The 9,960-nt window shown below is 48.5% G+C and overlaps 1 pseudogene; it reads right to left on the reverse strand.

The window, feature by feature from the left end:
- Positions 1 to 432: 432 nt before the first annotated feature.
- Positions 433 to 8,746, reverse strand: LOC115304235 (annotated as a pseudogene).
- Between the last annotated feature and the right edge of the window lie 1,214 nt (positions 8,747 to 9,960).

Below are 9,960 nucleotides of genomic sequence, written 5' to 3' on the forward strand. Positions count from 1 at the left end.
GAGGGGCAGAGAGAGCCGGAGACAGAATCCAAAGCAGGCTCCAGGCTCTGAGCTGACAGCACGGAGCCCGATGCGGGGCTCGAACCCATGTGCAGTCTTGCACTAATGCCTGGGCTGCCCAAACCCCTCCTCCCCCACCTTTAACAGTAACTGTGTTCTCAAACCTAGATCCCCATTTCCTTAAAGGCCCGGCACCTCTCCTGCTACCAACACTGGCGGGGTCAGGGTTTTAATGCCCAAAATCCAAAAGAAAACAGAACCTACCATGGCTGATGGATGCAGGACAGGCTTTGCTGCAGACATCAGGCAACACTCCTGCAAGGGCCGGAGAACAAATCTGAGGCTGCGCTTCTGGAAGCAGCTCTTGACGCCAGCCCAGAGCCCCGGCCTATACCGAGAACCTCCCCGGTGTAACTGCTGCAAGGCGTGGTGTCACTTGTGCATCCGGGACTCCCTGTCACCACCACGGCTGCCGCCAGTGTCAGCAAAGTGGACTGCCCGCAGAGCCCGTTCAGTCAGGCACTGTCCAGTCGAAGGCCAGTGCGGGGGTATCTGGTAGGCGCAGCCTAGGACGTTGGTCCATATTTCCTCACCTGGCGGCTAGGGATTCTGAGTTCTGACTCCGGGGGAGAGGTAGATTTCACAGTGTAGGAACTTACCCAGCTGTAGAAAGACAAAGAGTGATAGGAAGCCCCAGATATGGCAAATGTCCACTGTCAGGATGGAGCTAGAACAGGCCAGATCAGCACTGCCGTGTGCGCAGGGCGGGCTGTCCTTTAGAAGACAGCGTGCTGCTGGGAGGTGCCCGGGGGCCTGCGTCTCGGGACCGTGGGCTGTAAGGCAGGTACGGACCTGCCCGTCTGAGTGAGAGCATGTCCGCAGTGCCCGGGTTCTAACGGCGTACACCTCTCTTAATGTCAGCCTTTACTGACACTTGGCACTGTCCCCTGCACCGCACAGTTTGTTCAGGGCAGACATGGGCCTTTCTCTCTGGGAGTTTGTGTTAAAGGATCAGCAGTAATTCCCAGATGGGAACACTCGGGGAATGCATCGTGCGAAGACGTAAGACACGGACCAGTCCATCGGTGCCGTCACCTTAAGGGAGCATGTAGTGACTGGGCGTTCGTGCTTCTTTCTTCCCAGTTAGTGGGGCAGCCGTGACAGGTCCCCTTAATGTGGAGGCACAACCTAGAACGTGAAGCCAGCAGTTTTCCCGGAGGTGTCACAGCTGCAATTCCAGCTGTAGGTGTGTGACAGCTATGTCAGGGTCACCTTACGTTTTCTGAGAGGAATGCATGAGCAAGCAGACGCAAGGTGAGCTAAAGGGCAAGGGTCAGGCTCCCGACTATCCAGAGTCACCGACCACAACACCGAGGGCGGCCGTTAGCCGGAGGCGGTCCGTGTCGGGACCCCAGTCAGAGCAACTTCCCCTCACACGGCCCCGGCTCTTTGAGCACACTCCTAGATCACCAGTGACTTGGCTCTAACTTCCGCTTGTAGACGTTGTGATTAATATCACTCAATAAAAACTGGCATGCATCTGGTACGAAAGAGAATCACGGCCTCTTTGCAAAGCCCCTGTGCCAGCTCCTGGAGGATTTGCGCCCTAGAGGGGCCAATAATTAACATTTGCAGGCTGAGCCACACCTCCCCACTGTTTGGGGATTAATTGATTAATTAGTTAATTAATTAATTGAATAGCAGTTCTCTAGCACTGGCCAGTAAACGGCTCCTCAAGGCACTTGCCCCGTTTCCCCTCACACTTCCCAGATGGGAGGTCGATTTTCCTAACTTTCAAAGCAGGGTTACGTCCTGAACATTTATTGTTTGGTAGCAAGCACAGTGCCCTGCGCACGCATACTCCTTGCAGACGAAACGGACAGATGCATGGATGAACGGGCAGACACATAAAAATACAGGCTACATGTCCTATTTTTCTCTCACATCATAAAAGCTGTTTTTTAATGTTTATTTTTGAGAGAGAGAGCAAGAGAGACGGAAGGACAGAGAGGGAGAGAAAGAGAGAGAGAGAGAGAGAGAGAGAGAGAGAGACGGAGAACCCCGAGGAGGCTCCACACTCTCAGCACAGAGCTCCATGTGGGGCTCAAACCCACAAACTGCGAGATTGTGACCTGAGCCAAAATCAAAAATGGGATGCTTAACCCACTGAGCCACCCAGGTGCCCCTAAAAGGCTTTTTTTTTAAAGCTTAGATTGGAAGAGAATTTATAAATCACCCAAGTTAACTTCATTTTAAGGATACGAAAACAAGTGAAGACCTCAGCTATTAAGAACATAATCTGGACCATCAGTTCAGGGGTTTTACCCTGGAGAAAAGTGCGGGGCCTGCCTACTCTGGGCCCCTACACGGTTCTCCGTGGGCCTCTGACTTCCCAGACCGGATGTGCCGAGACCCCTCCGGGAGGTGACTGGAGGATAACCAGAGGAAGGAAGGGCTTCGGGCGTGGGAAGACTGTTTCTGAGGAGCACTCCGGCTCTGGGAAGCCCTGGCCACCAGGGGAGGAGATTTACAGCTTTCTAGAAGAATTCTATGAACCTTTTAATTACAGCATAGAAATGAGATTTGGCCCTTTCTCAACACTGGCCGGGCAACTGCCCCCATATTTGAGACCAGCCCTGGAGGCATTTGATCTATTTCAGCATGTCTCGTTTTAGAATTTAATCATTCCAGATTATTTAAAGCCTATGATGAAATTAATTTAAGATGATGACTCTTCTTCGGTGAGGAAGGAAACAAAAGGTTAAGTTCAGATCAACTCATTTCACCTCCTTCAGGTTTTCTAGAAGATGACAAAGATTTCAAATTTTAAAGAATTGGCCCAAATGAGAGAATGAGAGACTCGGGATCATTTATCTTTGCTTTTCATGAGGCGCAGATAGCAGCCCCTAGATTCATAGCGCACTTTCGGCACTTGGACATCCGTTCTCTCGTGTGATGACCTGAGATGGCTACCGAGAGTGTCACTCATCCAGCTGAACAGTTAATGGAAGAACTCTGCAAATGGAGGCAGGTTTATCGTGAAATCGCCAAGTCTGAGTTGGACGGTTGGAATGAGAAAGGACGTTAGGAATTGTCCACCCCAAAGCCTCTTTTTAGAGATGAGGAGACAAATGCCGATCCTCTCTTTCATCTTAAAACCGCTCTGGATACCCTCATCTTAGCAGGGAACCAACCTGGTAATACTTGGATCGAACGAAGTCTGTACCACGGATTCTCGTCGTTCCTGGGGGGAAAGATAACGTTAAAGGTAAAACGCTCTTGTGCAAGTACAGAATGAACACATGCCAGAGATTTCATTTAACTCATCAGCTAATGAGGGAACCGTTAGATGTCACAGCTGGTTCAAAAAGATTCAGAGAACAGGCCATGATGTGAAATGGTTTTACAGTACACGCAAAATAGGTCTGTTTTTAGGGTGATAATAACTTGTGTCCCATGAAGTACAATTAACTTGCATATTTATGGGCAAGAATCCTTTGCATTGTTATCTGTTCTACAGTTCACCAAGGTGTAGACAGCTCAAAGACAAAGAAAGGCGGAGATAACCTAGAAGCATAACCTCCTCAGGATACACCTCGCAGTCTTTTGGGTCCGTTTCAGTCTTTCATAACTTTTTCCCTGCACTTGTAAGAATTCACACTTGAATACTGCCAAATATTGAGGAAGAAGTAATAGTAATTCTACACAAACTCTTCTAGAGAGTCAAAGAGGAACACTTTCCAGTTCATTCCGTGAGGCCAGCATTCCTCTTAACCAAAATCAAAGACATTAGAGAAGAAAAACTGTTGGCCAGTATTCCTCACGAACATAGGTGCTAAGATATTACCTAACCAAATGTACCAATATATAAAAAAAGATAATGCATCATAACCAAGTGGGGTTTATCCCATCAATACAAGCTTGGTTTAATATTCAAGAATTGATCAATGTAATTTACCAAATTAACAGACTCAAGAAAAAATATCTCCTCAATGGATGCAGAAAAAGCAACTGACAAAATTCATCATCGATTCCTAATAAAAACTCTCAGCAGACTAGTAGAAGTATACTTCTCTCACCTGAAAAAAGCCATCTATGGAGAACGTACCGTTTTACAGTGAGGGCTGGAGCACTTTCCCTCTGCGATCAGACAGAAGGCAAGCATGTCTGCTCTTGTCACTTTCTCTTTTTTTCTTTTTGAGAGAGAGAGAGAGTGTGAGTTGGGGAGAGGGGCATGGGAAGAGAGAAAGAGAATCTCAAGCAGGCTCCACACTCAGCATGGTGTCCGGCACGTGCAGGGCTTGATCCCACGACCCTGGGATCACGACTGGGGCCAAAGTCAAGAGGTGGATGCTCAACCGACTGACCCCCAGGTGCCGCTGCTCTCGTCACTTCCGTTCAGCTGTGTGCTAGATGTCCCAGCCAAGGCCCCAGAAATAAATGAATGAAAGAAAGGAAGTGGTAAAGGAAAGGAAAAATAAGACTGTCTGTATTTATAGATAACCTGATCATCTATGTAGAAGATTTGATGAAATCTACAAAAACACTAATAGAACTAGTAAGAATTTAGCAAAATTGTAGGATATAATATTGGCATATGAAAATCATATTTCTATGTTCGATCAATAAACAATTAGAATTTGAAATATGAAAAATGATATTTCCAAAGTGTCAAAACAGATGCAACGTATAGGGGTATGTATGAAAGATATGCACACTTAAAAATAATGAAACATTGCTGAGAGAAATCAAAGAAGATATAAAACAATGAGGGCTCTTGATCTTGAGGTCCTGAGTCTGAGGCCCATGTTGGGTGTAGCTATTACTTAAAAAAAATAAAATCTTGGGGCACCTGGGTGGCTCAGTTGATTAAGCATCTGACTTTAGCCCAGGTAATGATCTCACAGTTGGTGAGTCTGAGCCCCGCATCAAGCTCTTGCTGATACTTCAGAGCCTGGAGCCTGCTTCAGATTCTGTGTCTCCCTCTCCCACCTCCCCTGCCCCTCTTGCTCACACTCTGTCTCTCTCTCTCTCTCTCTCTAAAAAATAAAATAAACATTAAAACAATTTTTTAAGAATCTTTTAAAAAAAGAACTAAAAAACGAAGAAATATATTATCAATTGGAAGACTTAATATTGTTAAAGTTAACACAATCCCAATCAAAATTACAGATTTTTCTGTAGCGATTGACAATCTCATTTTTTTTCACCTGTATCAATCTTTTATTTCCTTCTCAATACTGACATATGTGAAACAAGTAAATAGGCATCGTAATTAAACTGATTACTTATCTTCCTCTCTAGAGCAAGCATTGGCACACTCCTGCCCTCAGGCCGGACACCTCCTTTCATAAAGAAAGTCTTATTGGAACTTTCTACATATTGTTCATTGCTAATTCTGAAATGAAAACAGCTGAGCAGATACTACAAAGACAATACAGCTCACGAAGCTGCAGTATGTGCCATTTTAGCCCTTTCACCATGCGGAACACGAGAGTTATGCCTCTCATTCCTAGATCTCCAGTACCTCCTACAGAGTATTTGTTGAAAAAAAACCCCAAAACTGAGCAGCTTTGAGGCTCGTCTATAAGCCCTTCAGCTGTAAGTCAGGGCTCTACCAGCGCCGGGTCCCTTCCCTTCTGATGTCCCCATTGTAAAGGGTCCCAGATGACAGCTTTGGAGGCGACACGCCAGGGCGTAGTCTCAGGTCCAAGGTCAATGCAAGGAGACCAAGCCATTTCTCTCACCCCTTCCACTCAGGTTCGTGAGAGGGCAGGATGTTGGTCAGGACCTTGTCCCACCTGTCAAGGGTAGATGGCTTCTGCTAAGACCCAGGCAAGGATGTGGCCATTTTCATGGGGGGGAAAGGGTCCTCTGCTTCTCTGCCCTCCCCAGCGAGCATAGGCCGGACTAGACCCTGGAGAAGAGCCACGGAGTGTGGGGAGAAATGTTCCCCTGGTTCGGAAGCTCCTCCCCAACGTGAAGGTGGCTCCGGTGACAGGCTAGGCCCCGCACATGCCACATCCTGCTTCAACTGTTACAGGGAGGAGTGAGCTCGTGTGCAGGCACAGACTCTACATTCATGTGTCTGGGGGCTCCCATGCCGTGTGTGTGCAAACGTACAGTGAGGCAGAGGCGGGCTCTGAGAGGGCGCCAGGCCCCTGAGATGAGCTGCAGTTTTCCCCAGGAGTTGAGTTGCGGGGGGTGGGGGTGGGCTGGGGGCTCTGCTCTGATATACTGCATATACTTCTTTTAATGTCATCATCTGCCAGGCCCAGCCCCGGGAGAAAAAGCTTTCCCTGCTCCTGCCTCCCTTTCCTAGTACCAAGGTCCTCATCTCATGCTCCGTGGGTGCACGGAGGGCTGCCTCCAGCGAGGGAAGGAGACCTTAAGGGGTGGAGGAGAGCCAGGTTCCATCAGTTCTAAATCCTGGACGGCTTCTAGCAGCTGCTCCCGTGCGGTTCCAATGAAGGAATTCCCCCAGAAAGGCAGGCAGGCAGGCAGGCCTCCCACACCATCCCGCAGGGTGTACAGGGGCGCACGTACCAGGCCTGGCACCTCCAGTCCTGGTCCTTGGCGCGCCGGCCGCCCGTCTCAACGGCAATCCGCGGCTCGCGCGGCAGGCGCTCGCCTAACAGCCGGTCACGACCTGCGGCCCGGCGCGCGGGTTGCGGTAGTCGGGCACGCTCCACCCGGAAGTTGGCGTGCTCCACCCGGAAGTCTGCGCGCGCCACCCGGAAGTCGGCGTGCTCCACCCGGAAGTCGGCCACGGCTTCGCCCAGCTCCTCGACGGCTCGCGGCTCAGCCCGCCTCCAGACCGGTGTCCTGTAAATCGACGAAGCCGCCGGGAAGCCGAGGCGCCCGTCAAAGCGCATCTGCATCAGGACCGCGTAACGGAGTGGGATGCGGCCGAACAGCAGCCCTGGGTCCGGGCGTAGAGCAGCGCATGGCACGCGTGCCGCCAGCTGGGCCCGGCACCAGGGCCTCTTCCAGCACCAGCTTGCGGGTGCCCGCCAGGGCCCGACGCCGTTCCCGCCGGGGTCCCTGACAATCCCATTTTAAAATTCGTATGGAAATGCAAAGGACCTCGAACAGCTGAAACAACTTTCCAGAAGCTTGAGGAATGGTGTCACCTGACTTCCAACACTTATTATAAAGCTACAATGACCAAGATAGTATTATGTTGGCATAGAAAGACACAAACAGATCAATAGAACAGAATGAAAGTCTGCAAATAGACCCATATATAGAGAGAGAGACATTAATGACATCCATTGATTTTCAACAAATATGCAAAGGCAATTTAGAGCAAGGATAGTCTTTTCAACAAACGGTTCTAGAACATTCAGATATCCACATGCAAAAACAGTGATTTAGACCCTTACCTCACACCATACAAAAATTAACTCTAGAAGTAATACGGGAACTGTACAATTTCTAAAAGAAAACAGGAGAAAATCTGTTGACCTTGACTTAAAGACTTCTTTGATAGAAAAGCAAGACACAATCCATAAATGAGGAAAAATTTATAGGTTGGACTTCATCAAAATGATGAATTCCTGCCCTTTTTAAAAGACATATTAAGAGAACAAAAAGGCAAATCACAGACCGGGAGAAAATATTTGTAAGTCGTGTATCTAAAAAAGGACATATCCAGAAAGGGGTGTGTGTGTGTGTGTGTTTTAAACTCTTAAAACTCAATAATAAGAAATTAAATTACCCAATTTAAGAAAAAGGAGGGGTACCTGGGTGGTTCAGTTAGTTGAACGTCTAACTCTTGATTTCTGCTCAGGTCACGGTCTCAAACCACACACTGGGCACTAACGATGTGGAGCCTGCTTGGGATTCTGTCTTTCTCTCTCAAGAAATAAACGTTAAAAAAAAAAATAAAGCAAAGGTGTAAACACATACTACACCAATATATAGATGGTAGATAAGTGCAGGAAAAGACAAATCATTGGCCATTAGGGAAGGGCAAAGTCAAAGCACAATGAGGTCCCCCTGCCCAGCGATGAGAACGGCACACCGATGAGAGTGGCCGCGCCAAGCGCTGGTGAGGACGTGGAGGCACCGGAGCTTCACGCTGCGTGGAGGGTGAGACGGCTCCGCCGCATTGGGAATCCGCGAGGGGCCTTTTAAAACGTTAAACACACGCTGACCCCGTGCCATCCCTCCACTCTCACTCGTTGACCGGAGAGAAACGAAAGCGTTCACCCCTACGAAGACTTGTCCTAGCCGCTCTCTTCGAAATGGCAAACATTTAGAAATAACCTAAATGTCCTTCAACATCCGCCCCGACCGGCAGGGCGGAGAATCGTCGGGGTCCTTCTCCTGAGGGAGGGAGAGAAAAAGGGGGCAGGAGAGGGAGACGCAGAGAGTAAAGACAGAACTCACGGTTCTCCGATCAGGCGAAAGAGAGCATTTATTCAAAGAACTGTTCTTTATATAGTCTTCAGGGGGTAAGACAAGGCAAGCTGACCTAGGCAGGCTACAGAGTCCAATGCATATCAAAGAAGCGCCCCGACTTTTGCCTCAGCAATCTTGGGGGTTGGAGAACTAACACTGAATACGGTTTTGATCTTTTGTGTGCCTTGGCCACTCACGTCTAGCTCAGCAAGACAGTCGCCAAAGTTATTTTGGCCATCTCCAGCCTCCAGATGCAAATCTTGTTTACTGGCTCACTCAACAGAGTGATAATCCTTGCCTGAGGCAGACTGAACTTGGCGGCCCGGACACCTTTGGACATGACTAGGACTGTGTTACGGGGTAAGGGGTGTGGAGAGGCAGGAAGGATGGTTATAGGAGAACATGAGCACACTTTTAGGGTGATGGATATGGTCTTTATCTTCACTGTGTTGGCAGTTTCATGAATGTATGAATATGTCAAAACTTTTCAAATTGTACCCTTTTGTACATGCGGTTTCTTATAAGTCGATTATACTATAAGAAAGCTGTTTAAAAATAAAACCTGCCCTTGAAATGCTTTATTGATTTTTCATGCACTTTAGGTTGCCATTCCAACCCACGGCAGTTTGGGAAGCTGGCTTTGGAATTTTCACATTCATTAAATCCACACCTTGTCCTGAAATCCCAACGCCATGTCCATTTCCTTATCTTTGAGACTGGATTCATGCTGCTGCACTCTCCCCCACCCCCACCCCCAAAGCATGAAGTATTCTTGGGGCCATCATCCAGGACAGCTTGAGTTCTTTGGCTCCTTCCTGTGTAGGAATGTTCTGAGTGCAAATTCTGCGCCCGCCTTGTTCCCCTGGGTGTATGCAGCAGCTCAGGCTGCCGGGGCAGTAACTCTCGTAATTATTCATTGAGAAGAACCATCTTCCCGAGAGGGGAGAACTCTTTTTTAGCCAGGAAGATAATTCAAGTTCAGAGAGCTCTTAAGGCAGCCCCTGCCGTTGTCCAAATGGAGATTGTTGAAGGGAAGGGCCTGGGTGAGGAGTCGGGGTGACGCCCAGGTCCCAAGCCGGGGCCATTGTACTTCCTTCCCATGCCTTTGGAGGTTAGGCGGCGGCTAATGCTGCCCGTTGGCAGAGCAGAAGAGTGAGCTCAGCTGGATTGCTGTTTCTTAAACTTGAGCCTCTTTGATATAAAATCAGCCCGTACTATTTGCACTGTCACCACTAGCCCCACTTCCGCACCACAGTTCCCTCTTCGGCTGAATTGCTCTGTTTAAATCACATCGCCTTTCAAAATTCAAATGAAATAAATAAATAAAGGGGCGCCTGAGGGGCTCAGTCAGTTAAGCATCTGACTTCGGCTCAGGTCATGATCTCATGGTTCTTGGGTTCAAGCCCTGAATGTCCACAGAACAGGAGCCTGCTTCTGATTCTGTGTCTCCCTTGCTCTCTGCCCCTCCCCCACTCATGATCTGTCTGTCTCTTTCCCTAACAATAAATAAAAAACTTTTAATAATAAAGAAAAGGATGGGATGTGATGTGATGA

The sequence above is a fragment of the Suricata suricatta genome, chromosome 2 (assembly GCF_006229205.1).
Source record: "Suricata suricatta isolate VVHF042 chromosome 2, meerkat_22Aug2017_6uvM2_HiC, whole genome shotgun sequence".
In the NCBI taxonomy this organism is placed as follows: Eukaryota; Metazoa; Chordata; class Mammalia; order Carnivora; family Herpestidae; genus Suricata; species Suricata suricatta.